Source organism: Spodoptera frugiperda, chromosome 12, assembly GCF_023101765.2.
Source record: "Spodoptera frugiperda isolate SF20-4 chromosome 12, AGI-APGP_CSIRO_Sfru_2.0, whole genome shotgun sequence".
NCBI lineage: Eukaryota > Metazoa > Arthropoda > Insecta > Lepidoptera > Noctuidae > Spodoptera > Spodoptera frugiperda.
This window is the reverse complement of record NC_064223.1, coordinates 3,611,228-3,633,332: the sequence shown is the minus strand read 5'-3', so window position 1 is coordinate 3,633,332 and position 22,105 is coordinate 3,611,228. Positions and strand designations below refer to the sequence as shown.

General features: G+C 34.9%; 1 protein-coding gene across 25 annotated transcripts in view; it reads left to right on the top strand.

Moving 5' to 3' along the window:
• LOC118263166 (voltage-dependent calcium channel type A subunit alpha-1) overlaps nucleotides 1-22,105 on the top strand; it is a 254,477-nt gene that overhangs the window by 36,457 nt on the left and 195,915 nt on the right. For 24 of the 25 annotated variants that reach the window (XM_050697720.1, XM_050697734.1, XM_050697718.1 and 21 more), the window contains exons 1-2: nucleotides 11,638-11,822; nucleotides 21,015-21,210. The gene's annotated coding sequence lies outside the window, so the exon portion shown is untranslated. Of the gene's footprint in view, nucleotides 1-11,637; nucleotides 11,823-21,014; nucleotides 21,211-22,105 lie in introns of those variants that run through there. The other variant, XM_050697717.1, reaches the window with a different exon arrangement.

The following is a 22,105-nucleotide window of genomic DNA, read 5'->3' as shown; positions in this document are numbered from 1 at the left end:
CTTCTTCTGTGTTATTTCAGACCATAATCTGTTCCAAATTTCACCCAGTCAAAACGGCAGAAGGGATCTGCCGTTTTGACGTGATTTGAGTAACAAACATACAGACTAACTCATAAACTCACAAACTTTTGCATTTAGTAAGATGTGCTTCGATATTGATCGAAGATAATGTGTTAATAAATTGTAAAGGTAAGGTTTTTAATTTCTTACTTACTTGTATAGTAAAAGACTGACTACATATGTCACATTGATACGCCCTGTAAGAGAAACGGGCCTTAGCCTCTGGGTCACCACGATATTGCATTCTAAAATCCCTTATTAAAAACCATTATTCCAACCCAGTAATACTAACTAAAGCAAACAAAGTTTTTACCTCAAAGTTGTCAGCATGTTATCACCTGCGAAGCAAGGCGCTATAAATTAACGCTAATGTCATTCTGACAGACAGCATTAATAGGCGAGTCTATCAGTTAACACCGTGGTTATATGGCACAGTGGCTCTATGGCACTATGGCACTTTATACTGACCCACTTCCTAGATAGACAAGTGTGGGAAAAACCGCGGCTGTCTTGTGTACACTTGACTATTTGAGTAGAGTGTATCTTATTGTGAATTTCTTGTTAAAGGATTACTTTTTTTTAATATATTCTAGAAAGGTTATTTCATACGTAAGTTTTAGATTGTGTCAATAGCACACAAGTTGTTTTTTGCGCAAACGTGCTTGTTAATATGAATAAACGAAACGTGTCAGCTTTTGCAGTTTTTTACATTTATCTACTACATATACATCTGAAGAGCACCTTGCGGGTTACCGGGGCTCCGGCTCGAAGAGCAGGAGTAGGAACGGGGTGGTTTTTAGTCAGTAAGGGTCTGAAACTCCCTCTCGCCTCGCCCAGGCCGGGAAAAGGCATTGGATGATTCTCACCTCTCAAAAAAGGTGTCTGTCTGGGTAATAATAGATACATTCCCCCATTTATAAACTAAAGTCTGTTTGAAAAAAATATATTTATCGAACAAACTTATTAGGCAGACAGAGGGTTGAGACAGCAGTTCAGACATTATTATTTTTTACTCAATAAAATAAGAAAAAAAACTGTAATAACATTTCTAATCAATCACTCACTCATAAGTCTTCATACAATAATAAAGCTACTCCTAAAAACCATTAGGAACTTTAAATTATTCAATATTAATAATATAAACAATTGACAGGCGCTACGAGTACGTTGTATTTTATCGTAGAAATCTTTTTATGTTAACAATACAGCCAATTGAGTGACATCTTTTAGGGCGCAGACGTGACGCCTTTACTAACTCATATTATTGTGTGTTAGATAATAAAGTAGTAACTATTTATTGTTTCTACCTTTTTCAACCATTGTAGAAATGTTTACAGTATTGGAGAACCTTGGATCTTTAATAAGAATGGTCGTAGACAGATCCTGACCAGATTTTGGCCCTTTGGCAATCAATGCAACTCATACACAATATATATTAATTTCTAAATATAAAACCCAGTACTGTTACCTACTACGATAATTAATCGGCTGGCGCGGTGACTAGGCAATTGGCTACCGGAAAATTCTAGTAAAAAAACTCTAGGAGAAAATACTAGCGTGACGTATCGTTTTTTTCCTAGTATTGTTATTCTCAGGTAAAAGCCAGTTAAAAACTGTGATTTAGCAATAACACGAGTAACCCCTAAGCAAAACCCAAAGCTGCGGACTACCTAGCAGGTTTACCTGGGCTCCGGTTTGAAAAGCAGGAGTAGGAACGGGGTGGTTTTTAGTTAGTAACTCTGATACTCCCTCTTACCTCACTAAATTTTTCCTCTCTTTGGATGATTTTCCCCCCTCAAACAAAAAAATAAACCCAAATCAATAAAGATAGAATATTAAATATTTAACAAAAATAAACAAAATATATTAATTATTTAACTTCATCGGGAATTTAAGTTTATTTTCACCTCAGATTTACGTGATTATTCCGAACTAACTTTAAGTTGTTTGCGATTTTGGAAAACAACAAAATAAAGTAATTACTGAACTTGTGTATTTTCGGTTTGAAAGTGAAATGATACAAAGTTTCGGGGTGGGCAGGCAACGTGACTTATGGCGTGGGTTAAATAATAGGAACATTGATTAACGTTTGATTACTTTGTTGATCGAAGTCAAGTAAGATTGAGAATCGGGTAAAGAGTTATTGAGTATTTCTACATAGTTTCAGATGACGTCACGCTTTTTACCGATTGGATCAAAAAAATGAGGAGGTACAAAGTTCTGATATTAGATTTTATTTGTTCACCGATTTTTCTGCCAATTGTGAATCGATTTTCAAAATTCTATACTCCCGAGAGGGTCCCATTTCCATTTCATTAATTATTACAAGACACATATTGGACATAGTTATACGTAAAGCACCAAATATGAGCCCTTATTTTTCGATAGCGCCTTGTTTTCACTTTGTGAGCTGTAATCTCGAACCTAACACATGTTTGGAGCGTCCCTGAGAGCCACTTGAGCTTCGCAAAAAGATTTTATCGGAGCAAAGATAACAGAATATATATTATCTTGCCTAAGTTTTTCTCTGTGGTCATCATTTTAGGCATACTTTGCTTTATGACCTTGAACTTTAGGTCTATTTTCGTGTGAAAATATGTAATATGTAAGTTCTTAGATATTTTGGAGATATTCTTTTAAAACAATATCTGCAGTGCAAAACATTTTTATCTTTTTTCTTTATTGTACCATATTAAGAGGGAGGCCATTCTTCAGTGATTTTGGCACTTCGGCAGTGGATGTTTATCGGTTGATATTGATAATGCACATTTCAATATTAAACTTTGTAACTTTTTTCGAAATATTCATAAGTAGAATAGGATAGGAGTAGAAGAAATACACACCACCAAAATATCATAACACCAAATCAAAATCAGCGTCACTTTGCTACAAAAGTTCGATAATACAATTCAATCGCTCTAGTGTACAAGTAGCGCCTACGCTAGCACCCGAAATCTGTTACACAGCGAATCACGAACCATTATGACGCTAACGTGCAGGGAGGTAATCAATCAAGTCCCGTTGAATCAAATTCGAAGTGGCTCGACTTTTGGCCGGCACATTCGTGTCACTCCCTTCCAGTGGTTTGTTTTGAGACTGTTTTCTACCCCTTGTGTACGTTTTTAGATTGAGCTAGAACGAATTCAAATGATGGTCATTATTTTTCGTGCTTTTTGTATTTACAGTTCGATAAATTGGTTCGATTTCAATGACCTGATACGGTTTAAATAAAGATATTATGTATGTGTTAACTAATTATTACACTTTTTACATTACTTGAAATAAACATTATTTGAATAATTTGATTTGATTCCTTAAGAAATAGTAGTAGTTAGTAGAACTAAAATCGATCTCCGCTTTTCTTATTCGGGTGCCTCCACTTAAATTATATGATTAATTTGTAGTCATAGTTCTTAAGACAATGATGGCCATGATGACCATTTAAAGAGAGTTCAATCATTTCATCAGTATCGAAATGTTAACAGTTCGCAAGCTACTATAGTTTAGTCTACGTAACAATCAGACAAAGTTAGTTCCCTAGTGCTATTAGTCCGAATTGTTCCAGAATACGGAAAAAACGGCTTAGTTAGTAATTGATGAATGTGCCTTTTTGTAGGCGTTCCAAATTCATAATCCGATTTTGCCTTTTTACGGTCTTTTGTTTCTATGATTTGCTGAAAACTAATTGGAAGTTCATTACTACTTCGTGTTGAGTCGATTTTTATTCGAAGTTTGGAACGAAACTGTTGTGAAACAATCTATTTTGTGTATTTGTCGATTTGTGTAATCTCTTTGGACAAGGCATGAAGTATTAAAAGCCAGTCATAACTCTCTCTACCACCCATTATAAAAAGTCTATATCAGACTCTGTACAATGTGTGAGAATTTTGTAAATCGTACAGTGCTGTAGTGATACACAACCTCCAATGCATACAAAATAGGTAGCCTAGATTACTTTGTTGTTAAACCTACTGACAACACAATGTTGCAAATTAAAGGGGACATGGTGGCCATACATATATATAATCATGATCTATAATGTAGAATAGAAATAGAGAGCATCGACTTTACATTAATATTACTACTGCTTTCACTCAACTGAAATATATCTCCAGTTAACTTACAAGGAGTAAGTTAACTGGAGATATATTTCAGTTACATTAAGTACGTCTTGTATTTCCATATAAAGAAATCTCTTACAGTCTATATAAACGTCCGAAAATTAATATCTATTTAGGAATCAAATCAAGCTTGTTATTGCCGTTTTTGCCAATAGTGTGACGTAGCACATAATCTAGTTAGTAAACCCTTACTTGTACTGTTATGTATCTCTAAAATTATCATAGCTCAGGGGTTTATTAATATTTAAGAGTGAAAAAGTTATTTTTCTTAAAATAAGCGGAAGGTGTGTCGTGGGTGCGTTTACAAACATAAAAGTTCACATACACATAACTCCTCGATCCGAAACAACAATTTGTGGAACACACAAAGAGTTGTTCCGTGCGGGAATCGAACCCGCTAAACGTTGCGCGGCAGCCGGTTGCCCAACCACTGCGACAACCATGCCAGTAAAATTTTTACAATGTAAAAAATTACACATGTTTTCAGACGTAGCCTATAATAAAACTTATCTAGCTATCAGTAGAAACAACACAATGTTGCAAATCAAAGGCCACATAATGTACATGGACTAACAATCACATAGATAATTATCTATACAATAACTAGAGGGCGTTGACTGTTATTAATGACATGACGATGTATCAGACGACGCGCGACGCCTGCAGTTCCGTACGCTAAGCACCCTCGTACGGTAAATATCAACGTCCCTGCAAAATTTATGTGATGGCTCACTGTTGTATGTTTTTAATGAATTTTTAAGACAGTTATGAACAGCTTTTGAAGCTGGTATTATGGTGTAAAATAAAGAGTTTCTAATCTAATCTAATCTGGTAATGTATTTGTATCTCTGGACTGCCTCGTTGGTCGAATGGTCGCAAATGCGACTGCCAGACTAGGAATCTCAAGGTTTAATTGCCGGGTCGAACAAAGTTTTACTCGTTTTTTTTTCGGTTTTTAGAAAATTTCTCAGTAGTAGCCCGGAGTCTGGAATTGTGCCCAGTGTATGGCAATAGGCTCACCCCCTATTACATGGTGCATCTCTACCTAACCCTCCGGGGATAAAAAGAGTGACATCGCTTTATTTGTGTCTCATCTGGTGTTGGGTGTGTCCACATATGACAATTATCATTGTTTACCATCACGTGATACATCTGCTCGTTTGCTCTTACACTATTAAAAACAAGACACACAACATTGCTCAAAGTTTAAAACGAAAAGTATATAAACAACGAGTAAGTATAACGCCTATAACATACCTATAAATTATGTAAGACATTTACTACACCAAATACCTCTCAGAGAGGCCCTCACAAAATATAATACGACAGTAATAGTCTATTATAACATTAATAATAATATGTTTCAGTAGGAACTCCGCTGGTTTCAGCCTTCGAAACAATTTCACAGCCACAATCGCCTTAACTTAGGTTCCCAGGAATTATATAGACAATTAAATTGTCTAAGGCCTCTACTAAAGCATCTGGTCTTTTGTCATTTTAAATGTGTTGGGGACACACGTTTTCTATTTTTCTCGTAAAGTTGTAAAAGACTTGTTTGACTTCACAAATTACGTAACGAGTCACGATTGTCACGAGTTGGATTTACATTGAAAATGTGTTTGAAAACGGAGTCTGAAATGGTGTCTAGTATATAGCAATAGGTTGACCCCCAATTACATTTGTCTTATAACACAAATGATGAAAATTGGGTGTATGGTCAGGGTCAAAAATGCAGTAACAGTGCAACCGTAGTATAGCTTGACGTTTTTAAATATAGATCGTCATCAGTCTTACTTGTCAGTACGACTATTTCTTTAAGTACGTCAAACTATATGTGTTGTTGCATTTTTTCCCCTGGCTGTACATTGCCGTTAAGTACACCTCTACCTACCCCTTCAGGGTTAAAATGCGTGACAAAACGATACACTGAAAGCTCATATAAAGGCATTCATTCTTACGCACACAACAACTACAATAGACCACTTCTAAATTACAACACCCTTTACCTATTAACAAACCTGTCTTGTTAACAAAACCCCCTTTAACAAGGGGTCGAAAAGACACTGCGAGTAATAGCATAGACATAATACTCGAATAGATAATACGCCGTCATCAACACCATGAAATATATGCAACACTGACGCAGCGATGTCGATCAATACAAGCGGTTAGTTCAAAGTCACTCTGTAAATAATAGACTCTGTAGTTTAGTGAACCTGAAGGAATGGCACGTTTGAATCTGTGCTCTTTGTTTTGATAAATATGGTTTATTATTGATTTGGAGTGGTATGTAAGACTTTTGAGTATGTTTAGTTCAGTTTCTTAAGCAAAAGTTGGGGTACTGCACTTTGCACTTTGCACCGGTTAGGTAATGAATCCCATGTAATACAAGGCACTTTTTGCTATACACCGGGTTCAATACCCAAATACATAAAGACCTAAATTACTCAAATAACACTTTGGCTGGCTTGGGAATCAAACCTCATGACCCCTTTTTGGAACAGCAGTTACAATGACAACAACTGAAGGAAGTCATCAAAATCTGAAAAGAAAATCCGATAACATACGAAAGCAGTCAAGAGGAAAGATATGTCTATTAATAGTTGATACAATTTATTCAAAGTAAATCTCATCATTTTTTCCATCCAACTTTCGTTCCTATGTAAATATGCTTATCCATACAAAATACACCATGGGCACCTATCCTCGTGGCAGCCATTTTTATTATTCATGTATTGGTCCTCCGCTACGCAACGGATGGATGCCCAACTGAACATAGCACCCCGTTCCGTCGCATGTTGCCAAAACTGTGCCACTTTCTAGAATTTTTGGGGAGACATGTTTAAATTTTTCACTCTATTTAGTTGCTCAATTTATTTTAAAAAATGGCAAATATATGTAATTGTTATTGTTTTTTGGTAAAAACTCGCGTGGTTGGAAATCTTACAAAATAGTCAAGCTTACAAAATTGTAAAAAGTAAAGTAGCTTGCATCGTTTCGTCGCTCGTAGCACCGAAGTGCTACGTCGTAACCTAGCATGTAGCAAGTCGTAGCAAAACGCTACGTAGCAAGTTCGCACACACAGCATTCATATTCTTTGTAGTGACGTTTATTTGCATGTGTGTTTTTTATTTTGGTTCTTCGTATACCAGTTTTGGTACAATGTATGTTACACCTACCTCCGGGTCGGCATCAGCCCTATTGGGCCCCATCTGTGGTGGTCTGTTGGGCACTACTCTTTGAGGCACTTAAAGTTTGACAATAACTAGGCGCTTGAAGTTCAATCTATAGACAATGTAACTGTAACTGTGGCTGTATCTAACGTATAACAACGTTGCTTTGTAGCCTCTAATCGAGCAACCGATTGAACTCAACCATAGATTACATACAATATGTATATTCATAATACCTACATACGTATGACGTCACCACAGAACATGACATTGTTATCCGGCTTCATACACAACACGGCATCGTATTTCGCAATGCAATCACGCGACAGACTGACCACTACTTGCAGTCCCATTTCCCTCCCGATCCTGTGAAGGAAACATACATAATAACATGTAGGTGTAACATACATTGTACCTATGTACATGTGGCTACACATAGAACTAACCAGAACCAGTTTATCTTGACCTCGCTTTGTATGATCTTTCCGCACATTCAGCGGTCAGTTGTGTAAGTACTTGTGTACAATTACGATTGTAGGCAATATCGTGCTTTGAACTCAAGTTTTGATATGATTTGATGTTGTTTTAGAAAAGTTATTTGGGTCATTATGTGAGAACATGCAAGAAGCAGTATAAGAAAGAGACGAAGGAAGAAAATCGAAAACCACAGTAATACTGCTCAACCCACGTATCTAAACCAAATACCATTTGCTCGGCAGACATGCGAGCATTCGACCGAAAAGACAGTCAAAGCTAAGTTTATACTAAGGCCGATTTCAAAATTTGGTACATATTCACGTTAAAGATACATTAGTGGAATTAGTATTAAACATTACAAATATTCGGTTACCTGGCCTATACAGCCAGCCGATAATGTACCTATTGGATGTAAATGTTGGACCACTAATTGGAAACCGTTCGGTTTGCTGATGGATATTTCGTTATGCTCGTTATCCTGCCAGTAATTCCAAAATGTAGAAACATTTTGCTAGGTAAATGCAACCTTATTTCGTATTTGCTCTTGTAGATAAATGCTGGCTGGTTTAAATTGAAGAGCGTTTCGTGTATTTCTGTTACTACTGTTTTATGTTTTAGAAATTGACATCAACGTTTTATTATAACTTTCGTGAGACATACATAGAGGCTCATATTCATTCTAACATGGCTTGAAACTAGTCGAGTTTCTCGTCAAACAATTACGTGAGTAAGCTGATAACACAATAATTAATTTGACATCAACATATTACATTACATAGTTATTTATATGTAATGTTATGGTATAGGGCGTGTACATGGTATTACATATAATATTGATTGACCATCATGTTATAGGTGTAAAACGTTCGCGACTTTAAAATCGACTCTGAAACAAAGTGCTATTAATTGTCCGATAACTGTCAAAAGTCATGTAAAAAATCTGTGGACGCATCTAAATTTTTGACAGAAACTCCTTTCATCTGTTGCGGTGAGTGATTGATAATAATTTTGGCTGATCTGATTCTTACGAACGCCTAGTGAAAGAATGGGATGGCGACATATATATTTTGTTCTGTACACTGCACACTATACTACGGACCTACTTATGGAAAATTGTCGATACAAACTTACATACTAAGACAGTACATAGGTATATACCTTCTATCTATGTAAGTAATTGGATTTGCCTCTAACTATAAGACGTTGTTGCCAGTAATAAAAAGTTAATGGATCAGATATTGTACCATAGATTAGATTTTAGGCTGGCAACTCTTGTGCTTTTATCATAATAGTGTTCTAGGAAGAATATGTAGAGTAACTGTACTTTTATTTTAATTTTAGAAAATTTAAAGTTAAGATTTCAGGGAATTGATAAAATCAGGTGTATATCTTTAATCTTGGTAGATAATATGACAGGAAAAGTGCATATAAAAATGACTAAATATGATTACTAAATAAACGAAGATCATTGATTTTTATTTGAAGATGATTATTTTAACCATACTTTTCTTCGCTCATTTTATATAACTCCTTTAATAAAGTAAATAAAATCCTCTACAAAGTATAAAATAATGGTTTAAAAAAACAACCTCTGGCCATCTTGGAATTCCCTAAATCCTCCTGAAAAGGGTTTCGCTATGAAAACAAGGGGCCTACAAAATTCCCTCCCAGTGTTTATCCGATTAATAAATCGACTACTAAGAATAATTACGTTTTCATAATAAATCGAGTTTAGTTTTGTTTAATCCTTTTCAATCTAACCTTTGATTATAAAAATGATTAATTCACTCGTAGCATAAACACATTTATAAATGTCGGTGAGGAACTGAAATAGAAATTTTACGTCGATTTGAACAAACGAAGACGTTTCACACAATAAATATGTCTTAGAAACACATCGTTAGTACGTCAATGCACTATTTACTCATTCAGTACTAGAATACGGTACCTATTTGAAAAGTACTGGCCGCTTCCGCCATTTTTTATTTATATAAACTTTTCCTCTTTTTCAACCCCTTAATCCTTTAAAAGCAACTCTACGCAAAAAAAGTATTTTAATAAAAAACTAGCTTTTGCCCGCGACTTCGTTCGCGTGGAATAGTGACTTCCGGCAAATTTTTGGTTTTAACCACATAGGTCCCGATCTCGCGGGATCTCTTCAAAAATGAGATGTGGAAGATATTCCAGGGAACTCTTCAAAAATCAACATAATGAGCTCTGCGTTTGAATTTAATAGATGTATACTCACTTAGGGCATTGAAAAAATAGTTTAAAAACGGACTTAAACTAACTTAAAACTAAAGAAAGCTACGAATTACGAATTTATAACAATTAAAAAAGAAACTATATTACAACCTATCCTCTATGCTATAATAACCAAGCTTAAACTAAATAATTTAAAAGAAACGACTTAAATCTGATCTAATTAATTTATAAATTAGTCTTACAATTTTATTAAAAAAACTAACCACAGTAACTACTAATAATCGATATCAAACTAAACCTACGTTAAATAAATAGTTTAACCAGAAAACCAGGAAAACCCAACAAATAAACTTATTAATTGACAAATACAACAAAACCAATTTAGAATATACGAAACAGCAGGACCACTACAGACAAATAATCATACGACTGATAATACACTTTTTCTACGATAGTACCGAAGCGCTCGGCCGATACCCAACCAAATGAATGTAACGAAACCATAGCGCGATCTATTTCGATCCCAACGCCATCTATCGAGGATAAAGACAACTTGGATTATTTATTTATACTCCGTTCGGGCATTTTCTTTGTACTAAAAGTTTAATTATATTGATATTATTTTTTTCATACCTTTTTACTATTTATTTACTTTTTTTCGATGAATTAAAACAATAACATGAACCGAAGTCGTGTAACGATCGACATAGAATTATCTATACTCCGTTAGAGCATTTTCTTTGTACTAAATGTTTTATTATATTGATATTATTTTTTTCATACCTTTTTACTATTTATTTACTTTTTTTCGATAAATTAAAACAATGACATGAACCGAAGTCGTGTAACGATCGACATAGAATTATTTATAAATAATTTATTTCTTATTTTTATTTTTTGATTTTTGAAATAAAAATATATCTATGTCCTTTCTAAGGTTCTAAACTATATCTGTACCAAATTTCAACCAAATCCGTCAAATAGTTGCGGAGATTAATGGTATAAGCATAGAATGTTCGACGTGATTCTTTAATTTGACATAACTTTTTTATTTATAAACCGATTGACATGAAACAAACACTAAATGTAAATTTAAGCATCCCACAATATATTCGTGAAAACCGCATCCAACTCGAATCAGCCGTTTCTGAGATTAGCGCGCACAGACGAACAGACAAACAGACAAACAGACAAACAGACAAAAAAAAAGTTAATTACATTTTTGGGTTCGACATCGACATAACAATAACCCCTGCTATTTTTTTTATTTTTATTTTCAATGTACAGACAGCACTTTTCTACGATTTTATTATATGTATAGATAACTCGTGTTTTTCAATAAAATAACAGTATGACCTATTTAAAAAACAAAGACATGGGTTCACAGATAAAATGATGCCATTGATTTATGCCGATTATAATTTGTGTCACGTAACGAATCAATGTGATTTCGAAAAGATCACAGACAATTGTCCAGAGATGCCATTTTCCAATAGTAACAGGGCTATTGGAAACCTCCAGTGTCCTTCTGAGAATATTATTTTTGGCGCGAGCGCGAACGGGACGATGAATCGGGGCGGCAAGCATCAGTGTGGGACGCGACCTGTTGACGTGAGGTTGCCAGCCGCGTTGCGCTGTGTTACCATACGATGCAGTTCATAATGGCGGGATTTTTGAATTGAGAATCCGTTTTTTTTTTAATCGAATCGAACGTCAGTGCAGTGGCCATTTTTGTTTAGTGTCGTGTTGTGTTTTTATTAAGGAGGTTGGATTGTTTTGTGTGTTGGTAAGTTTTTAAAGTAATAATTTTAAATTAATTTTAATTCAAAATAATTAAATTAATTAATGTGACCGAAAATATATTTATAAAGGTGTTTATTATGTTTCTATACGAAGAACAAAATGCATTTGCAATTAAATTAAAACAAAATTGATATCAAGAAAACACAGCTCACTTATATTAAGCCTCACGAAGTTTAGAACTTACAAATATCTTCACCCCACACACAAAACTAGGTATCACCAACTTCAGACCACAACCGAAGTATGTTTCAATTAATTTGCACTACATGCATCGGAATATTGTTATGAAGTTTCTGGAAATTTCTCCCTTCCCTTTGTTCTCAAACTAAGTTAGTTAATATAATTTTCTTCAGGGAATGATTTTGTATGACATTACTGTATGTATATGACCACTTATGTAAATGACGCTGAAGCTATAAGTGATACGTGACCAAAGGTCATTAGATCAGGTCTAAATGACTTCACTTAAGTTTAGCATAAACCACTTTATTGTTGTTTTGAATGGTAGGTAGGGTTGGTGCGTGTTCAAACTTTTGTCTGTTAAAGTATTGAGATCTGAAATGGGCGAGGTTTTTGCTGACGTAGGTGAATGGGCCTCTTTGTTTTTTACTGAAACTAACAAATTGAATTAAAAATATAATAATAACGCATTTTATAATCCTACATTGACTTTGTTACTTTGTCTAAATTTGTATTTTTTTTCCTAATTAACTCAGATTTTCTTTTTAGACCGAGATTTAGCTCAATAGACCTGTTGGTACCTATAAAGTAAATATTTAAGTCTTTTAATGTTCGTTTTCGATTACTCTGTGTAGTTTTATCAACCCCGTTTTACGACTGGGACCCGCCCTAACCACGCTACACCTCGCGTTACCTGTGGCGACTCTGATAGCTTTTTCTCAATAGCTTAATCATGTTGTATATGTTATATCAGTAGGTACTTAAAATCTGGATGTACCTACGTAATTATAGTACTTTTAACTCGTTGGTTGAGAAGTTACAAGTCCGACTGCTGAGCAAGATATTTCCCGAGTTCAGTACTTTTAGTCAGTTTGTTATTTTTTTCATGAATATTTTCAGCCCCAAGTCTTTTTTGTGCGAACAGCAAAGAAGTGGCTTTACCAAATGTATTCTGAAAAGGGTACAACCTAGATGTCTTCAAATCACGAGTGAATAGATTGCTTATGGGCAGGCGCGCTCCATCGTAGGCGACACCTTCGCTTACTATCAGACGGGATAGCAGCCAAGCGCTATCTTATATATCTTACCTATTCAAAAATATATATACCTGTATAATATTATGACATCTTCATCCCCTATTATATGCGACTTGTCACTAACACCAGTTTACACCAGAAAAGGCATTATGACCTATGTGAATCAATCCGGGGATAGATGGGACGTCTGCGTACCTATGTTTTAAAATACCAAGAAACAATAATTATTATTAATAACATCAAAATCAATGCCACACATCATACACAAATCGTCCAAAGCCGTTATTGTTCACCGTCGCTCAAACCTAGCCGATCCCAGAGACTAGCGAGCGATTTGTTGCCAAAACCAACAGCTGAAGTGTTATTTATTGAATGGAGCGTGTCAGTCGATATGTTTACAGCTTGACGATAGATTAGCTTCAAAACATTTGGAAACTGATGGGGAATTTCAACCTAAACATGTGTCATTAGTTGCAAGAAGTTTTATATCTTGTTTTTTGGAATTAGTATCCTTAGTACGAGTTTGCTTTACGTTGAACGAAAACGAAACGAGAGCGCTTTCGGCGCTCTGATTGGTTGGTTTCTTTACACCGGCCAATCAGAGCGCTGATTCGTTTTCTTTCAATGTAAAGCAAACTTGTGCTAAGGTTACTGATGATGGTATTCTTATCGAATAAAAAATACATTTCTGGTCTAGAGCTGGGTCATTATTTGTAAGATGGTTATTAATAATGAAATACCATTGAATATATGCAATAATTTAATGTACATTTTTTGGTTAGGCACATAAAAACTATTTATATTGCCTATACGTAGTGTTATTTCTACATGGTTAAAATAAAACCACTTTGTGAGTTTTTTTTGCATTGAAAACTATTTACGTGTGAGTGTAAACTATTAACTGTTCTGCATGTTTTATGCGCTATATTTTTTAACGTTCTAAAATGTTCCATTTTTTAGTTTTCCAATTTATTACTAAGTACCGGATTGAATTGATTGTATTCACCTGCGCAAACGTACTTCTTTTATATTATTTTGATTCAATGTGAGATCAACGTCTATAACCTTAATTATTATGTTATCGGCTTACTCACGTAACTATTTGACGAGGAACTCGACTAGTTTCAAGCCGCAGCGTGACTATCGCTGCGCCGTGTGTCGTGGAATGCTGCTTATGAATATGAGCCTCTGGCATGGCTTGAAACTAGTTAAGTCAAATAGTAACATGAGTAAGCCGATAACATAATAATTAATTTAGTACGTCTTACGAAAGTTATAATAAAATGATCTACAACCTTTTTACCTAGTGGTAAACTATCCTAGCTTTTACTAGTTTACACATAGTAATATACACTATATATAGATAATGTACTACCACGATAAATATAAATGAAGCCTTTATCTAAAGTAGTGAGTGAAATCAGTTTGACGCAACTACATCAATAATGTGGGGGCCTATGAAGGCGTGTGCACCGCGTGTAATGTTATAACAGTGATAACTATTATCTGTGAAGTGCTTGTTACCAATGGTTCGGAGGGTTCCATATTCGTGTTATTTTTTCTTTAAAAATATTACGGTATATTTGTATTTGTTTTTATAATAACTATCGCGAGACATACTACTTTAAATAATTAACTAAAAGTCACGGTTTATTCACATACTTTCGCAACAGACGCAGACACGGCGACGTCGAATAGCATGCGCACGCTGCTCATGATGAAGAGTCCCTTTATGACTCGAAACTAGTACTGCTTTTCTCCATTAATTTACGTTAAGATAAGGAAAGGCAACTTTTGCTTACGAACCGCTACCTGCAACTTCACCTGCTTAATTAAAGAAAAAAACTAACATCCATCTTCAGACTCGTAACTATGTGTCCTCCTTATTATGATTCCTTTGCGGTTTAACAAATAAAGACACTTTCACTGGCTTCACCGAGACAGATTTCCCAAATTCTCTTTCTTAGCTCAGCCAAAAATACAACCAGCGAAGATCAAAAAAGTTAATGTTGCCATAACTCAACGTTGAATCCAAATATTATTATAACATTCAATTCTTACAAACTCGATAAAAAGTGCTTCGTATCTCTTGAATGAATTTCCATCTTTCACGTTCATTATACGACGCGATCGAGCGATCATTTGAAAATTACTCGCCAAGTGGCGTTGTTAACATGACTGCTTCACAACACTATTATATAGTTAAGACTTGGAATAATAGGTATTAGGAATTTGATTCTTTTTTATATATTAAACAGTTTTAGGTGGTAGCAGTATGGCAGCAGCAGGTATACATTACTTTATTTATTTGTTTAGGACAACTAAGAATATACACTTTACAGAATATACACTTTTAAAATATGACAGTCATGCTTACAATACACTGTCAGTCATGCTTACATAACTTGCTGAGTGATAATTATCCTCCTGAATTAGACGAATTTTATTCAAGTGTACGAAATTTACCTACATATACTTTGATGTTATGATAAGCTGATCGTTGACAACAGTAGACAATAAATATTTTTCTGTTCAATACGAAATGTGGTGCAGTCCAGCATTCGACATAAAATAATTTTATCTATCAACACCATTCACTCTATATAGATATAAAATAAAAAATAACGTTGGCACTGCAGTATATGCCTGTATACATACATATAGGAATAAAACGATATCGTTCTCGTATATCAAAAAATTCACTGAACGAATTTTGCTTCGAAAATTAAAACCGGCGGCGTCGTTGAAAGCTTTTACGGAAAATCAAAGTGCAGGACATATAGTTCGGTTCCATTAATCTGTACATGCAACTCTATATAAATATAGATTACTAGCATTTCACCCGCGGTTTGCTTGCATAGAATTTGAAAAAGTTTATCTCAAGTTCTAATCTAAATAATATTAGAAAGTACATATGTTTTATAACTCGGATAAAGTCACTTTGGTACTTGTTGGAGTTGCATTGATAGATTTCGGAACTGCACTCTCATGTATGAAGAAGCGGGCGTCTTGAACCTTCGGGCCACCATGACATCGTGGCTTTTATTCAACCGTAGTTATATTCTAGTTCATGATGATGCTGAAGTTTCAATCTTAAAGGCATGTTAGGACTAAAAGTTACTTATGTTACTCTCTGAAGAGTTCTAATGGTGACAGGTTTCCTAAATTAGTTCCGTAGTTGGGGAGCTTCATCTGTGTATACTTTTGTTCGCTCTTACAATTTTGGTACTGATAAAATATTGTACCTACGTACTTTCTGTTGTGATATTGAATCGTATCGAAATACAGACTGAATTAAAATATACGGTAATGTTTAATTACTACTATTAAATTGAAATATCAACTGCAGTACGTGGGAGAATTGTATTGTGTCGATTTTCATGTCAAATATTAATTTTACATATCAACGAATGCTTTTATATTGATTCTATAATATTGGTGTTTTATGTCTTCCTGTAGACTTTAATGTACTCGTAGTTTTATTGTTGAATTTGTTCGAATTTCGTGATCAGTACTCTTAGTACGAGTAAAGCAAACTCATACTAAAGGTACTGATGTGCTTTTTCACTGATACGTAATGAGTTGTGTTTATGTTAACAGTGTATACATACTATACTATATACATTAAACTAACAGCGTTATATAAATTAGTTCCCAAATAAAATAGTAAAAATATATCCAAACACCAGACGGGAATTTACACTACATAAGTATAGTTACAACTAAAAATAGTACAGAAATCGAACTTCACTTATACTCGTATGATGTTATAAATGTGAAAGTTTGTTTATTTGGATGTTTGTCCGTCAATCACGCTAAAACTACTGAAAGGATTTTGATGAAATTTGGTATCCAGACAGGATATGAGCTGACTTGGGTGATAGGATACTTTTTATGCCACAAAATCGCTGGCAGAAACTAGTGTTTTATATATTTATTAGCACAGCAATTGAACTTAGGTATATTACCGTTTTTGCTTAACCGCTTCTTCAACAACTTTATCAAAGTCTGGAATACTAGTCCAGTAATCGCAAAGACCTGTTGGACCTTGGGAGTTCGTGATCTTCATTCTACATAGCACAGCTGATCCTGTTGGCAGCGCGCCAACCATGTGATCTTACATAGTTGTACACTGTAAACCGAGTTTTATGTAGCAAACATTTTCACATGCCGATTGTGTTGTCGATCGAATCGATCAGATTCTCGATTTTTATTAGCTCGCTTGTGATGTGTTCGTTTCGAATTTCACACCTTTTTTATGTATTAGTAGGAGTTGTTTTATCTGAGCGTTGATGTGTCTATCTATTGAGATGGTGAATTCGATTCATAGTCTTATATAAGCATTCATTTTAAAGATTTAAATTAGTTGATAGAATACACTGTTTGTCTATATTTGTTTACACACCATAACCTTTCTCTTTATGAAAATCTTCCTAGTAATTCAGTTCCCACCATTTAAAAGGATTATAATGTTTAGTGACAGATTTTGCATTACTCGAGTACGGCAGATAGATATCTTTGAAATGTCAGAAATAAAATATTCTCTCGGAAGGGCGTAACAAAATATGGGATTTCTGTAAAGTAATATTCTTGGGTTTTGGGAATTGCGGTGCTCCCTTTTATTATTATTCGTTGTGTGCATTAGCGCAAGGGATCTCTATTAGGGGGTGAACCCAGCAGTAATAACTAATGCAACGGACCAATAACATAAGTGGCGATAATAAGCACCTTTTATCTACTCTTTTCCGAGTTATACTCGTTATACTCGGTGATTTTCTTTTATGTTTTTTGTTTCTGGGATTGAGGAAAAGACCAGATTTATTGTCTGATGGTAAGTGATCAACTCTGCCCATTGAAAATCGCTCCAGCTCCAGAGTTGAAAGTTGTTGAGTAGTTCTGGAATTCCTCAGTTGCAGTGTAGTTAAAAATACGCTCCCATCCTTAGGATTATTTCTTCAATATGCGCTCCTACGTAAAATTGAGTTTGTGTGAAATGTTACTTTGTATCATTTTCTATGTGTACGTAATTATGTAAAAGACTTCTGCCAACGGCAGTCACCCAAGTCAGCTCATGCGCCGTCTGTATTACCAAATTTCATCAATATCCGTTCAGCTGAAACCACAGCGTGATTGAGGGAAAAACATTCTAAACAAACAAACTTTCACATTTATAATATTAAGTGTGATAAGATAATAATGTGTTTCCACAAACATTGTTTTGTATGTAATATCAGTACAATAAAACACATTGTGTGGAATTGTATTGATGGCTAGTTTACCAGTCACGTACTAGTTGCTTTTTATCTTCAGTCTTTGATCGATTTACATGGACATTGTAAATAAACAACATTGTATAACATTGCTCGTTCCTGTGTCTACTTTTTACGAGGTTTGATGTCAATGTTTCCATTTTAATGCTTCCTAGGTTTAATATTTTTGTGTTCAATTTGTATTTGTATTTGTAAAGCAATTAATTTATCGCTGAATCTCAATGCATTTTGAGTGCAATAGTCATATTCATCATATTGAGTTTAGGATCGATTTTATTATTTCTTGACCCGGATACTCATCGGCATTGGTAATATTTTTCTTGAACCATCTAATGAATTTTCCGGACTTGGGCGAGATGAGAGGGAGTGTCAGACTCTTACTGACTAAAAATCACCCCGTTCCGAGTCGGAACCTCGGTACACCTGCTAGGTAGCTTCGGATCAGGCATCAGCCCTACTACGCCCCATCGGTGGGTATCTGATGGCTATTTGTAGCGCGCCGGACGCTCATATCAGCTTCTTATGTTCGCCGGAGATCCCTGATGCCCGGAGTGTCTTTCGCGACGACTGGGGTGATTGCTAATACATACCTATTTCTTATGATGGTATTGATGGTGCTATCTTAAAAACTGTTGTTTAAAAACATTATATAAAATTATTTAATAAGTCTCTCCACCATTGTAAAGCTATCATAACCACAAACTAACAACACAGGCCTCACTTTAATAGCAAATAATTTCATTTCGGCTTTATGCATCTATTGATTTTCCCTAAGAGCCATACTATAGGTATGAAACTCGATTATTATCTTGAACTCGTAAAATAGTCTATAAAAGTTGATATAACTATTCACGTGATGTGATCGTTCATTCGAGTTTGTGGTTCTTAGTAGAAGCTCCTGTACTATGTAGTGGTTTATGAACAATAATTTATGTCCATCATATTAAGAGTTATGTATTTTTATCTGTAAACAGACGTTTATTGGTATAAATAGGCAAAAATATTACTTTTTAGTATCGTCTGCACTTCATTTATTAGGATTAGGTACCTAAATTGAATTACTTATATGTAAATTCAGTTAATAATTTGTAAACATAAAATTTTTCTACTTTAAAAAAGGAGAGTCTGTTGACATTGTTGACGTATTATGTGATTTACGCCTAAATTGCTGAACTGATTTCGATTTTAATTATCTGATAATTTTAGGCATGAGAGACATGAGTTATATGTTAATATCTTTAGTTATAGACACGAAAAAGTTATTGTGCAAAGCAAGTACGAACCGTAATATTTTTTTCAATTAAATTAAATTAATTTCACACAGAAAAAAGCGTCAACGAACAAAATGTGCCAGCAACAGTTACTGTTCGTTATTTTAACAATAAATAAATAATTCATTGTTCTTCTTATATTGAGTTTTTAATGAATATTTACGGAGCCTTTGGTCCGCTTTCAATGTGCCGTAGCGACGAATTTGCTTAAACAAGTACACTCGATGTCACTGCAAATTGAACCGTATTGCTGAACAAATGGTATTGAAAAAAATAATTACGGCTTTTATTGAAATAATATAGTCTTTGTGAACAGCGCATCGAATGCTCGTTTTCATTAATTTTGATGAAGTTCTTTTGATATATTTTACCGTTTATTTTATTTAAAGTTGTTGAAATTTTTAACTTGTTTTAATACAATTATTTTATGACAGAAACCTTTTTTAAGGGGTTGGGGGATATTCCATTTTTTAACCTTCTATCTTGAAACTTTCGGTATGTTCCATACAAAACTAAAAAGTAGCCTATGTTTCTCTTCAGTCCCCCGACTAACTTCACACAAATAAATAAATGTCATAAATTTGTTGCGTAGCGACGTAAAGAAAGGACAAATACCCAAACACTTACCCATTTATAATACATATTAGTATAGATAGTATGGATATGGATGAGCTATGTTTCTCTATCTTTTTCTTTAACACAAAAACATACTTATACAAAGAAAATCAACAACACTTTCGTTTCCCAGATATCGGCAATATCGACAGCTGAGCTAGTAATAAACCCGTAGCGTCAAGTACCACTCTAGTTAATGTCAACAGTCCAATGATTGGGGCTACAAACTGTACCAATTTCTGACGGCGAGAGCCATTTCTGTACTCGCCTCCAAAAGGGGTTCGTTTTGATTACAGCGGTATTGTAATGTGTACTTTTTGGTGAATTGAAAACTGTTGTTCGGGTAGGGTTAAAGATGTGATTATGTTGTTGATTTATATTACGTAAGATTACCAACATTATCTGAGTTTTGAATTTGAAAGTAGTGTTGTTATACTGTAAATTTATTATAATGAACACTGATATATAAAGTTGAAGAGTTTGTTTGTTTGAACGCGCAAATCTCAGAAACTGTTGGTCCAAATTGAATAATTCCTTTTGTGTCTACTATTCATAATTCATGTATCGAGGAAGGCTATAAAACATCACGCTATGATCAATAGGACTCGAGCAGAGCAGGTGAAACCGCGCGGGATAAGCTAGTTAAATTATTATATTAATTTTCTTAAATGTATTCAACAAAACTATTTCTCGATCCAATAAATACATCATCTGGTTTTTATATGAAAGCTACACCCTCTCTTTAACAGAAATAATACGTATATAAAGTTTAGCCAATCTGACATCTAGTTTTCTTTTCCAGGTACAAAAGTGCAGTGAGGAAATAAATGCAAGTGTTTGTGAATAAAATGTGTTCTAGTCATCAAGTGTAGTGTTGTGTTAGTGGGGTGCCGCGGTGCGTGGGCGCAGGCTTGGTGTCGCAGGCCGCCGCCAACATGGCGCTAAGTTGACAACGGCGATCGGCCGCGCCTCACGCCGCTGCACCGAACATAAGACAGGTAAGATTTTTAGTCTAATCTCTTTTATTTTGTCTCTCTTGAATCTATTTTCTGTTAAATATGGATGAAAATCTTTATTTTGTTAAGAAAAACTACTATTTTTTTCAGTGCGTGCTTTTAATATTTTAAATGGATCTGCCCTCAATTTTTTTTTAAGTCAAGAAAACACTATGCTAAAAATTCAGCCAAACGCGAGAAAACCAATTTGCACTCAAAAACGACTTCCATAAGGTGTAAAATCGATTTCTAGCTCAATGTAAACCTGCATGAATGCTCCTGTTCCTAATTTGGGCGCTAATTATGCCGTCATCTCCGTTTGTGCTGGGAACTAAGTGAATGCAGTGTGATGTTCGGCTGCAAGGGATATAGGGTTGCAAATCTGGACTACTGGAAATTTGGATTTCGAGAGCAATTTTGAACTAATTTCTAGTAGATGAGTACTTTTTAGTATTGAAGTTGACTAATTTTAGCATCTGATAATCAAAAATTAAGTTCGTATGGGTAGTAGATTCAGGAGCTGTGGACTACCTAGCGGGTTTACCGGGGATCCGGCTCGAAGGGCAGAAGTAGGAACGGGGTGGTCTTTAGTCAGTAAGAGTCTGACACTCCCTCCCGCCTCGCCCAAGGCGGGAGAAGTCATTGGATGACTTTCCCACCTCAAAAAAAAAAAATGGGTAGTAGATAAAATTCTTATGATAATATGTAATGTCTGCACCACTGCCTAAAGCTTCGGGGGGTATGAGCTCCCATACAAAAGGAAACAAACGAACATCATTCTAGTTTCAAACAGTATTCTAAACCAAAAAGCTGGTCTTACAAAACTCTTTCCATCCAATCGTATCCAATCTGGGATAACATCCGTCTCTGTGTGTGTGTATCCTTTGATGTATTCATG